Below are 12,683 nucleotides of genomic sequence, written 5' to 3' on the forward strand. Positions count from 1 at the left end.
GGTACTGGTGAGGCATCTAACTTACTTTGTCACATTCTACATCTCACTCATGGTGTGGATGCACCAGTTTGTTTATGCATCACCTGCTGAGGGACATCTTGCTTGCTTTCAGTTGTTGGTGATTATGACTAAAACGGCTGTAAATATTTGTGTGCAGGTTGTTGTGTGGACGTGAGTTTTCAAACCAGTTGGGTAAATCTTCAGGAAGGTGACTGCTGAAATGTGTAGCAAGGTTGTGCTTAACCTGTCAGAGGCAGCCAGCCCGCCTTCCTCACTGGCTGCACCTCTGTGCACTCGCATCAGCCGCATAGGCGAGTCCTTGCTGCTCATAGCCACACCAGAGGTGGCACGGTCAGGTCTGTCTTCTTTGTTTTGCTTTGATTCTTTGCCATTTTAGTAGGCACGTAATGTGTGTTCAGTGTGGTTTTAACTGCAGTTTCCTGACGACAAATGATGTCGAGCATCTTTCCATTTGGAAGCTGAACCAGAAGTGACCTGGATTCTAGCCAATTATTGGGTTTCATGCCAGACGGAGCTCATGGACGGTTTCACTACTAATGCTGATTTGGATCACAGAGGGTTTTACTCACTCATAATTGATGAGGTCATTTAGTCTCGGGCAGGAGCCATCTGCCGGCATCATGTGTGTTGTAAAACCCTCCTTAGTATCTGATTAGAATGCGAGAAGCTGCTGGATATTACGAACCTGAGCACACACCGTCATTCCTCTCTAGCGTTCCCAGTGAGTCAAGACTATGCCTGGTTGTTCAGCCCCAAGGATCATGAGACTCCTAGTTCTGGGTGTAGGGGACCTCCAAGGATGTGCCAGCTACTGAGCTGCGAGAACACACAACGGCTCTTCCAGAATGGATGGATATGTTAATTTATTTCCTATGTTTTGGTAACCCTAGTTACAAATATATGAAATAGAGTAGGAAGTTTAACAATAATGGTCTCAGAGGTTTGATAGACATAAAAATGGAAACATTACTAAAAATGACTGAGAATTACAGTAGGAAATGACCTTCATTTGCAAGACCATGACATTCTCATCTCCAAATTACACAAATATTTCTATTTTGTAATAACAATGTAATTTTGACAGAATTTTAGATTGACAGGGGGCAATTTTGACAACCCACGTTAAACTGACATTACATAAAACCACATGATATTAAATGGTGTCATTTAATGTAAGCTGGAATGTTTGTTACCTGGGTGACTCTAGTAAGTTCCTATAAATTAGTTAATAATAATGGGATTATGTAATCCTTTCTAAAAAGAACTACAAGTTTCTTTCTAATAAATGTTTTGAAAACATCTTGGAAATGAAAAAGCAACCTATAGAATGGGGATAATATCTGGAAATCATATATCTGATAAGGGGTTAACACCCAAGGTGTAGAAAGAACTCATACAACTTAATGGAAAACAAACAAATGATCTGATTTAAAAAAGACAGAGGAGATGAATAGACGTTTTCCAAAGAAGAAGTCCAGAAAGCTACCAGGTACATGAAAATGTATTCAGCATCACTGATCATCAAGGAAATGCAGATTGAAACCACTGCGAGGTGTCACCTCACACCGGTTAGAAGGGTCATCGTTAAAAGACAAGAGGTAACAAGTGTTGGCAAGGATGTGGAGAAAATGGAACCCTGTGCATTGCTGGAATGAAAATTGATAAAACCACTATGAAAAATTGTACGGAAATTCCTCAAAAAAAAAAAAAAGAACTACCATATGATTGAGCATTTCTACTTCTAGGTATTTATCTGAAGGAAATGAAATCAGCATCTCAAAAAGATACCTGCACTCTGCTCATCGCAGTGTTAGTTACAACAGCCAGGACGGGAAAACGACCTGAATATGCAACCATGGATGAACGGTACAGATGTGGTGTGTACAAAGCATCATGGTAGCAACAATAACAGTAATTGTGTGTAAAATGATACACCATGGAATACTGGTAGCCAGTAAAAAGAAGGGAATCCTGCCTTCTTCAGCCACGTGGACGGGCCTGGAGGACATTTGGTTAGAGGAGTAAGGCAGATGGAGAAGGCAGATGTTGTGTGGTCTCACTTACATGTGAAATCTAAAAAACGAAAACAAACAAAACTCCGATGCAGAGATCAGGGTGGTGGTTGCAGGAGGTGGACAAAATGGGTGAAGAAGGTCAGAAAGCACAGAAGTCTAGGTGTGGGCGACAGTGTCGAGCATGGAGACCACAGTTAGCAAGGCTGTGTTGTATATTTGAAAGATGCTGAGAGAATAGATCTTAAGAGTTCTCATCACAAGAAAAAACTGTAACTCTGTGTGATGGTGGCAATCGTTCCACAGTGTATATATACACCGCATGCGAACACCAAATTGTTATGTTGTACAGCTGAAACTCATACAATGTTATATGTCAATAAATCTCAATTAAAAAAAAAGAGAAGAAAGGAAGTGCCTGGGAAGCCCTGAGGTGGGAGACTTAGGACGTCGGGCGGCAAGAGGCCCCGAGAGGAGCAGCCGGGACACGCGCGCCGGGGGCGGGACGGGCGTCGGCGGAGGCCGGCAGGCGGGGCCGAGGGGCCCCCGAAGGACCGCCGAGGACTCGGGAGCAGCCGGAGGAGGCCGCTCCTCGGCCGGGAAGCGTGTTCTTTCCCGAAGACCAGCTAGAAAAGGCCAGCTTATAGACGCTTCCAAGTGTCCATTTCCTTTCTGAGAGTGGGAAGCCCCCAAGCAACAGCGCGGCGCGGCCCTCCCCTCGGGCGCCCGCGCAGCCTGGAGGGGGCGCGGCCGGCAGCGCCAGGGTCAGGCTGTGATCGCTCGCACTAAAACGAGTTCTCTTCTGTCCTTGCAGCCGTGTTACAATGTATTAACGTGTGAGCGAGGATTGTAAAACAATGCGAAAATGAAAATAGATGTATTTTGTGAGTGAAGTTTCTCCCTGAAGTTTTATCTAACAGTGATAACCCAGCTAAACGATGGCTCATTTCTGCTGACATACAGGAACTAGAAATAAGCAAAAACGCAAAAGCAAAACCAAAAACCTAGCTACATAAAAACAACCAAAAAAGAGACATTCCAATAACTTGAAATGTTTCCACAGCTGCCAATGACATACCGTTCCTTCACAAAATCCCGTTTTCTCAAGTGCTGGGCGGCGGCCTCGGGAACAATTAGGGAGCATGTGTCTTTGAGCTGGATAATTAAATGCCAAGAAAGCTCACAAGCTGATATGTAATTCACTCACCATCTTGTTGTTTGAAGGGGCCAGTGTTCCTATGTAGGATGGATTGAATTCCTAACAACATCTGGCGTGAGCAGTGGACGTGGCCTCACCATAATAGCATTACATTCATGGTCGGAATGACAGCGGAATGGATGGATGGAACTTGTCTGTGACGGGGCAGATTCATGACTGCAGCATAATGAATCAGAAACCACAGCCTCCGGTCGCACACACCCTGGCCTGTTGCTCCTTACAAGCTCTATCAGGGGACCGGGAGTAAATTCCCGTTGTCAGATCTAATGGGGAAAGGTTCTGGCTTCTGACTGACTGGGAAAGCAAAGTAGAATTTCCATTCCAATAATCTGGATCAAAACACTTCCCGATCGCCGTGGTCAATTTATTCTGTCACTTAATTAAACCCAAGCATTACAAATCGTGTAGTAAGCAAAGGAAGGACGGCCTCTTCGGCCTTGAAAACCAGTCCTTAGGACAAATATCTTATTAAGTCAGTTGAGTTCTAGGACACGCAGGACAGGAGGGTTTCTCTAGGGCTTTTTCATGGGTTAGATGGGGACTAAAGCAAACGGCAAACAAAGGCACAAGTGAGAGGTGCAAGAGAAATTGAAATGCAGGAGCAAAGCTGCACCAAGTGATAAAAAGCAAAACCCCCACCAAAGAAGCTCAAGATCCCAGCTCTGTGAGGGCGAGAGCAAAACAGCTCTCATTAGTCACACTTTTCCTTAAGTTTGCAAAGTTAGCTGTGTATTTTCTGAGTTGAAGGCCCGTTGGATGTGGGGAAGAATGGTGCTAATCAATTTTTCACAAGTTGGAAAATGTGTTCGTTTTTCAGAGCTTTGCTGTCCTTTGCTTCAGTAAGTGGCAGCTCCAGCAAGGCCCCGAGTGACTGAAAGGAGCACCCCAAGCACGATGTGCCCGCTGTTGACGGCTGCTCACCGGGCGTCGGTGCGCCCAGAACTAGGACGTGTTCAAGGAGGGGAAGAGTCTTTGTCGCCCACACACTGTCACGGCTCAGGCTGCCCTATGTTCTGCGCACTTCGTGGCGAGAATTACAGCTGAGCTCACGTGTGCAAACACCTGTATGTGTGTGCTGTTAGTGTGCACCGAGTGAACAGTTCCAGACTGTCTCGCACGTTTCATTCTTTCCCAGTTTTGAAGACATGATGAGATGTCTCAAGAGAGTAGCTGTTTCCTGATGAAACGTGTTTATTAAGGAAATGTGCACAAACTCTAGGGGGAGGCGGATGGCTCACTGTCAAGGAGACTAGCAGATGAGAATGCCTGGCGCAGAGCACACTGTGCGCTCTGTATTTTTTAAAAGACTGAAACTATGATTTGGGTATTTTTCAGGTTAATTTGCAACAGTCCCACTAGGAAGAAACCATTCAGGATGTATTACACAAATTGTTACACCATTGAAAAAATGAACATGAGGGCTTTGGCATCCTACCAGTTGGTCCAAAAGAAATGTTTTGGAAAAATCCTCGAAGAGAGAGAGGAGGCAGAGGGAGAGGGGGAGAGATCCTCTACTGAATCTTTCCCAATGAGTTAAAAATTAAGTAGATTCAGTAAGTGCTTATGAAAAATAATGGCTACGTAGGTGTAAAAACTGCAAAAGTATTCCTTGATTCAGTAAACCTAGAGCATTTTAAAGCTTTTTAAAACATTCAATAGCTGATAACATTTGGGAGAGATTTTACAACTAATGACATAAATTATACACTCTTTTATTGAGATTCTCTGCAAAGGTTTTTATCCACCAGGACTCAGTACTTTTACTGAATCGTTAGTGACTGCACACTGTCAGCTCTTCCGAGCTGGGTATTCAACTGCAGACTCCACGCTCCGGGTGTAGGCGCTCTGGGTGAGAGGGAAAGTGCTGTCTCGCGTGTGTGCACAGTTTTAAGATGAAAGGGTGAGGGTGATTGAAGGAGACACATTTACATTGTTTTAAAATTTAACTATTTGTACATAATTCATGTACGTGTAGCAAGGGACAGTGATTTCTAGATCCAGGAAGCCCTGTAGTATTATGTGTAGGTGGACAAAACAGCTTGTTCTTTTCAGGAAAATAGCTACTTTCTGGGTAGGTACCACACTGGCCCCTCAGAGGCTGTAAGAACCCACCAACACAGCTTTTATGTGATTATGTCATCTGCTGTCAGGCAATCTTTTTAGCAAATATTTTAAAAACTTTACTTAGAAAATACCACTTGCTTTGGGAAAAAATAAACCAAATATGAATGAATATTAAAATATAAACAGTTTAAAGTTAGTTACATTTTTAAAAAACAGAAACAACTGTCAGGGGCCTAATTATGTCTGTCCATGAAGCCTTTCTCTGTAAAGATTTAGGGAAGCGGGACCTGTCTGCAAGAAGGGGCCCAGGGGCTCTTCCCCTACGTTTGTCCTGGTTCAGAGGCCCCGCTTGCTTCCCAGACACAGCTCTGTGTTCATGCAGAGCCGTCAGCTGGGCCACATTCATTCAAAAGATATGTGTTTTTAACTTGGTATTTTGCAGTAAACATGGCCCAAAGACTACACAGGATAATGGACTTCTCATGCAGGAATTCTGAACCATGAGAGCACAGATGCACAGAGACATAAAGGGGGGAAGGGGCACCTCGGAGTCGAGGGACATGAGTTCGTCCCTTTTAGTCTAAATTTCTCTGACGCAGATTTTCAAAGAACCAAATTTCAATATAACTGTATGTGCAATGTTAAAAAGCACACAGTATCAAGTCACTGAACAGTAAAAATGAATGATTTTTAAAAGAGATAATTTCAGTGTTTTCAGTGTAACGTTATCATTTGTTAAAGAAAACAAGTTCTGACCCTTGCTGGGACAGTAAGTCTCCTTACTCAGAGCTGGGGTGACAGATGGTCACAGGAGGAGAAGAGACCAGGCCCAGCTCCACACACGCCAGGGGCAAGTGGGGCTTCGCGGCCAAGGGCCCAGCAGAGGGGTCGGCGGGTGGACAAGCACTACGAGGGGACAGCAGGCCCGGGCGGCAGGCCTGTGTTACATACGTAACATAGATACACATGTGACACAGACATATATGCGAGATAGATGCGTACGTGACACACACGTGACATAGGTGCACGCACGGCATACGGTACACACGCGACACAGACACACGTGTGACGCAAATAAACGTGACATGGGTACATGTGTGACACAGACACACATGACAGGCACACACGCGGCGCACACAACACAGACACGCACGTGACATGGGTACATACGTGGCGTGGATACTCGTGTGACATGGATAATATGTAACGTAGATACATGCGTGATGTAGACACACTCGTGACTGTCCACGTAAATTCCATGCATGTTTTCTTCTGTTTAGTATTTTTAAATGACTCTTGTGATGTTGTTTGATAAGACACGTTTATGACAATCATGGACCATACTGGGCCTGTGGAGTTGTATGGATGCTAAAGGAAACACATGGGACAGAGCATCTCCATTTGAAAATCACAGCCTCGTTGTTTCAAATCTCTCCATTCATGGGTCTAATATTCTAGGTAAGCACTCGACAGCAAATACGTAGATGAATAGAACAAATGTCAATACTTCTCAGTCTGGAATGTGACAGAGGGTCTGGTTAAAGACACGGGTGCTGAGGACCCCCGGGGGGAGTCCGCCGTGCACCCCCTGGGCTGGCTGCCCAGGGCAGGGGATGCAGGTGCACAAGTCCCCGGGGGAGGACAGTCAGTCTGAAGGTCAGAGTCTCCTGTGTGTCTCAGTCATAATTAATGGGGGGCAAGTGCTCCAAGGTCAAGTTGGAGAGGTGGCCGATCTTGTAGACCTCGTGGGCCCTGCTGAGAAGTTTTAGTGCACAGAACGAAGGAGCAGAGGGATTAACTTAGCCCTTGGGTGACACGCTGTTTACGAGCCTGGTGAACAGAGAGGGTCCTAAAGCAAAACAGAAAGGAGTCGAGCCACAGAGGGAAGTTGGAAGGTGCCAAAGGAAAGTGTTTGCAGCTGATCTGGTGCATCAGATACCCCCGAGAAGCCAACTACAATAAACGCATAAGGTTGTTCATTGGCCCTGGAAACGTGAAAACGAGGAGAGACTTGAGACTATTGCATTAGTTTGTCAGAGCAAAGCACCACAGAGCGGATGGCTGACGCGACAGTTATGTTCCCACAGGTCTGGAGGCCGAAAGTCCAAGGGGAGGTGTGGGCGGGGCTGGTTTCTCCCGGTGTCCGCGCCCGGCCTCTTCTCTGGGCCCCCGCACTCCCCTGTCTCTCTACATGTCCTGATCTCCTTTTCTTAGAGGGACACAGGAAGACTGGGTTAGGGTCCATCTTATCAGCCTCATTGTGACTCACTGACCTCTTCACCTTGGCCCTTGCTCCAAACACACTCGTGTCGAAGACGCTGGGGTTTAGCGCTTCAGCACACAGATTTTAGGGGAACACAGTTCAGTCCGTAACACCTATATCATCGATTCTCAGTATTCAGATTCCATGTTCATTAACTCACCAACTTGCAAAAATCTGCATCTAACCCCAAAGCCAGTTGTCACTGCGCTGTCCCAGCCATTCGTGTTCAAGCACAGAGCAGGGAAAGCTCGGCTCTCCCGAGGTCTGTGTGCCCTGCTGGTTCCAGCAAGGTGACGCGGCCTTCCTGTCTCAGCTTTCACGCTGGAAACAAGCGTCCTTCCCTGCGTCTCTGCAGTGCCACTGTGTTCGTGCATCTTGTGGGTGATTTTGCTGCTTAAAGCGGCCCCGCCTGAAGTGCTGAGGGCGCCAGCTGTGTTCCCGAGCGCGAGGCTGTGACGCGCCTCCCAGAGAAAAGATGTACCTTAGACGAAGCACGCGAGTCCTGAGTTACAGTGCGCTTGGCCATCATCTCAACATTAATAAATCAGAAATGTATATTAAGTGGGGTGCCTTCAAATGAAAACACACATAGAACAAGATTCTGCAGTGGTCAGTTGACAGAGTGTCACGGCCAGAGGCTCCCAGCAGCCCAGCTCTGCACTTCCCGGTTCACCATCACCGTGTTGATGGCGATTTCCTAGAACTACAGTAACTACGGCACACAAGCCCGACGTGCCCGCTGAGGGGAGGTGCTGACAGCGCGGGAGAGTGGAGGTCTCAGGACTCTGGAAGGTCGTCAGAGGGGAAGCCAGCAGGGCCGGAGCGCCGCTGGAGGATGCAGATTTGGCCGCGAGGCTGACCACCGTCTGCACAAGACAGAGGCTGCAGCCACAGCCAGCTGCCAGGGCAGCGAGTGTGAAGGCACCGTTGCCTTGGGACCTCCACAGCCCCTGGAATTTTGTCCCCTTGGGCTCCATTAAAGATGTTCAAAAATTGTATTTGATATAAAGTTGAATGTACTGATATTATACACTGAAACATCTTCTGCAACCTACAAGTTCTCTTTTTTCCTTCTGATTTTAAAAGAAATTGAAACATGTTAGTGGGTTTCTCAACATATTGAGGGCTTCTGGTCACGGTACCGCATAGGGAAGCCGGCCCTATTTGTAGTGGAGGAACCCGATACGATCCTTGCTCAATCGGTTCAGTTCTCTCAGTGAGGTAGCAAACTCTACCGACTGCAGAGAATGAGACGCTTTGTGGACAGAGAAGGGACTCATTTAAGTTGAAATTTAGAAATGCCAGAAGGAGCTTCCAAGCCAGCATCCCAGCGAAAACCCCACATGGAGGATCTCGGTCTCCATGGTTACTGGGTTTTTCTTAGCAGCCTTGAGTTGTGAGTGGAAAAGAGAATTAACCTTCTTAGAGTTTGCTGAGATTTTGCGCATAAAAATTCACGATGTCAGATCAATGGGGAGACAGTGGGTGGGGACCTGGGAGAGTGAGGAGGCAGCAGAGACGGTGTGAGCCCCGCGGTCTGCGGCAAAATGGAGCTCGTGGTTGTCTGGGAGCTGTACTTCCCCTTCTGTGCGTTAGAGAAGGTTTTGGAGCAACTGAACAGCAGCTTGTTGGGGATAGTAACGTGAGTGAACTGAACCACGGTGCTGTGCACTGGAACTGACACAACATGTAACCGGCTGTGCTTCACAAAAGGAAGGGAGGAAGGCAGGCAGGAAGGAAGTGAATGAGCTGTCGGAAGGGAAACATGATGAGCCTGCAAGTGTGAGCTGTCAGTGTGGAGAGGCTCCGGATCGCATGAAGTCTGGGGAGCAGGTGGACGCCATGCGGTGGTAGGTGGGCTGTCCACGGAGGGCTGGGGTGGCTGTCCCAGGGAGCTGGAGGACAGCAGTGTCAGGCTGAAGAGACGGCCCTGAGCCAGGGATGAGGAAGAAAAGGCCCCAAAGTAGGGGGAAGGCAAGGAAAGTGCCTGCTGCGCCAGACAAAAATACAGGCGCTTGTTTCATTTGCTCTTTTCTTCTCTCTGTATTTTGTCCAAGCTCACTAGTAAATGACTGAGTGGGGGTAAATACAAGCAAGAAAAGTGACAGCTCTGTGTCTTATCCCTGGTCTCGTTGTTTGGAGAGGAAGATGGTAGGTAACTTACACTGGCCAGGGCTGCAGGGAAGAACATGTTCCCTTGGGATAACCAGGTTTCTGCCAAGACTAGAAGGAGAGAGAGGATGTAATAAAAAGTAAGAATAGAGAGCAATTGACTGCAGTGGGAAGGGTATTCAGGTGAAAGTCTTGGTGGGACTTAAGCAGAGGAAGGATGAGTCTCGGGGAGACCACTCCGGCAAAGTCAGATTAGGAGCGTGAACGAGGCTGTATCCCTGGTTTACGCTTTTGGTGGCTGTCAGGGGCAAAGGCAGAGAGAAGAGCTGTGCATTTTCATTACAGCTGAAAACTGTGCCATGAAGAAACCTCTCTGCCCACAAAGACAAACCTACTGTGTGATGTTGAGTCGTCAGTTTTTGTAACTGTACAAATGTTCTTTTCCTCAGCAAAGCTTGGGTTTGTTCATTCCTAGGTCAAAATGTAAGAGGCCCCAATCTCGCTGCCCCAGGAAGCGCAGACAGACCTGGAGAGCACCTGTCTGGACGCTGGGTGTGTTCGCAAAGCATCGTTGTCTGCACTTGACTGCAGACATGTGATGGGCTTTTCTTTAGTGAGTCAATCTGAGGATCTCACTACCATTTAATGTTGCTTCTATTGAAAAATTGATTAAAAGTTCAAATTACATGATTTTATAAATAAATTTTCAGAAGCTAACTCATTAATAAGCTGAGGACATACTGTACCAAGATTGGTGGAAGTGGTTGTAAAAAAAAAAAAAAAAAAAAGGACCACATGAAACCAGAGAAGCCAATATTGGTGCATGTTTCTGGGAATCGCTCAGCAGATTATATCCTTGTTTCTGTGGTGTCAGAAACTTCCTGTGGAATTATCTTTCCTTGGGTGGTTTGCGAGGGATTTAACGCGCGATTTAAGCAGTGGTTAATTGCTTGGCTTGGCATGAGGTGCTTCAGCGATAATCCCAGTGTGTGTGGATAGTTTATCCTTTCAAATTTATCATCTCTTGATTTTCTCCAAAATAATTTCTTATTTATCAGTAATTATGCGACCTTCCCTGCCCATGAGTCCCTTATTTTACTTACATAGATGGAATAGAGCAGGATTCCATGGCCATCCATCCATCTGTGTAATTTTATGGTAACAGAAAATCCCCTGAAGTCAGCAAATATCTCCTCCCCAGTTCATAGCAGTGCTTGAAATTCCATCATCAGAGATATATTGCTTACGTTCACTGCTGCTTAAACTTAACTTAAAATTGATTTATATGGTATTAAATATTCTGATAAATAGCACAGAACAGTACAGTTCAAGGTAGGGCAAGTGGTCACAATGATAAAATCCGCTGGGGCAGTGGATCTCAAGGGTTGCTTCTCAGTGTAATTCCTGGACATGTTTCAATGGCTCTACAAATGTCAGACTTCAGGTTTTTTATAATTTTTATAGTGCAGTTGGTTTTATAAAACTCACTTTCCAATTGTGCGGCATGGGGCCTGATACCCCAAGGTCTGTGCATGTTAGTCTGGAAGAATAAAACAACATGGATTTGTTTTTAATGATTTGCTTAACCTCATATCCTCAGCCATTTTCCCTCTTCCCTGGTGTCTGCTTCCGCAGGGAATTCAGGCAACAGAGAAGGGAGCAGCACTGCCCAGTGGTTCTCTTCACTCCCTGTTAAAAAAAACTTTTCTATTCTGCCCATTGGAGAGTTGCTTGTTTAGGTCTCATGCAACTTAACAACAAAAAAGCAAACAACCCCATCTAAAAATGGGCAGAAGACCTAAACAAGCAATTCTCCAATGAAGACATGCAAATGGCCAACAGGCACATAAGAAAATGCTCAGTATTGCTAATTAACAGGAGAATGAAAATCAAAACTACAATGAGGTGTCACCTCACACCAATCAGAATGGCCATCCTTCAAAAGTCCACAAATGACAAATGCTGGAGAGGCTGTGGAGAAAAGGGGACCCTCCTACACTGTGGTGGGAATGCAGTTTGGGGCAGCCACTGTGGAAAACAGTGTGGAGATTCCTCAAAAGACTAGGAATAGACTTACCATGTGATCCAGCAATCCCACTCCTGGGCATATATCTGGAGGGAATTCTAATTCGAAAAGCTACATGCACCCCAATGTTCATAGCAGCATTATTTACAATAGCCAAGACATGGAAGCAACCTAAATGTCCATCAATAGATGACTGGATAAAGAAGCAGTGGTATATTTATATAATGGAATACTACTCAGCCATGAAAAAGAATAAAATAATGACATTTGTAGCAACATGGATGGACTTGGAGATTGTCATTCTAAGTGAAACAAGCCAGAAAGAGAAAGAAAAATACCATATGATATCACTTATATGTGGAATGTAAAAAAAAAAAAAAGAAAAAGAAAAAGAAAAAAAGAGGACACTAGTGAACTCATCTACAAAACTGAAACAGACTCACAGGCCTAGTAAACAAACTTACGGTTACCGGGGTAAGGGGTGGGAGGGGATAAATTTGGGAGTTTCAGATTTACAGATGTCTGCCACTATATATAAAAATAGATAAAAAAAACAAATTTCTTCTGTATAGCACAGGGAACTATATTCAATATCTTATAATAACTTTAATGAAAAAGAATATGAAAACAAATGTGTATGTATATGCATGACAGAGACATTATGCTGTACACCAGAAATTGGCACATTATAACTGACCGTACTTCAATTTAAAAAAAAAATAAAACAATTCCACATAAAAAACGTTACAAGGATGTAATGTGCAGCACAGGGAATATAGTCAACATTTTATAATAACTTTGTGTGGAGCATAACCTATAAAATATTGAATTACTCTGTTGTACACCTGAAACTAATATAATACTGTAAGTCAACTATACTTCAATAAAAAATGTGTCAGAAAAAAGACAAACAGAATGGACTTCGGCAGACACAGCTGCTGTGGGAGTCAAAGGAGTGAACAGGAT

Source organism: Camelus bactrianus, chromosome 35 (assembly GCF_048773025.1).
Source record: "Camelus bactrianus isolate YW-2024 breed Bactrian camel chromosome 35, ASM4877302v1, whole genome shotgun sequence".
Lineage (NCBI taxonomy): Eukaryota > Metazoa > Chordata > Mammalia > Artiodactyla > Camelidae > Camelus > Camelus bactrianus.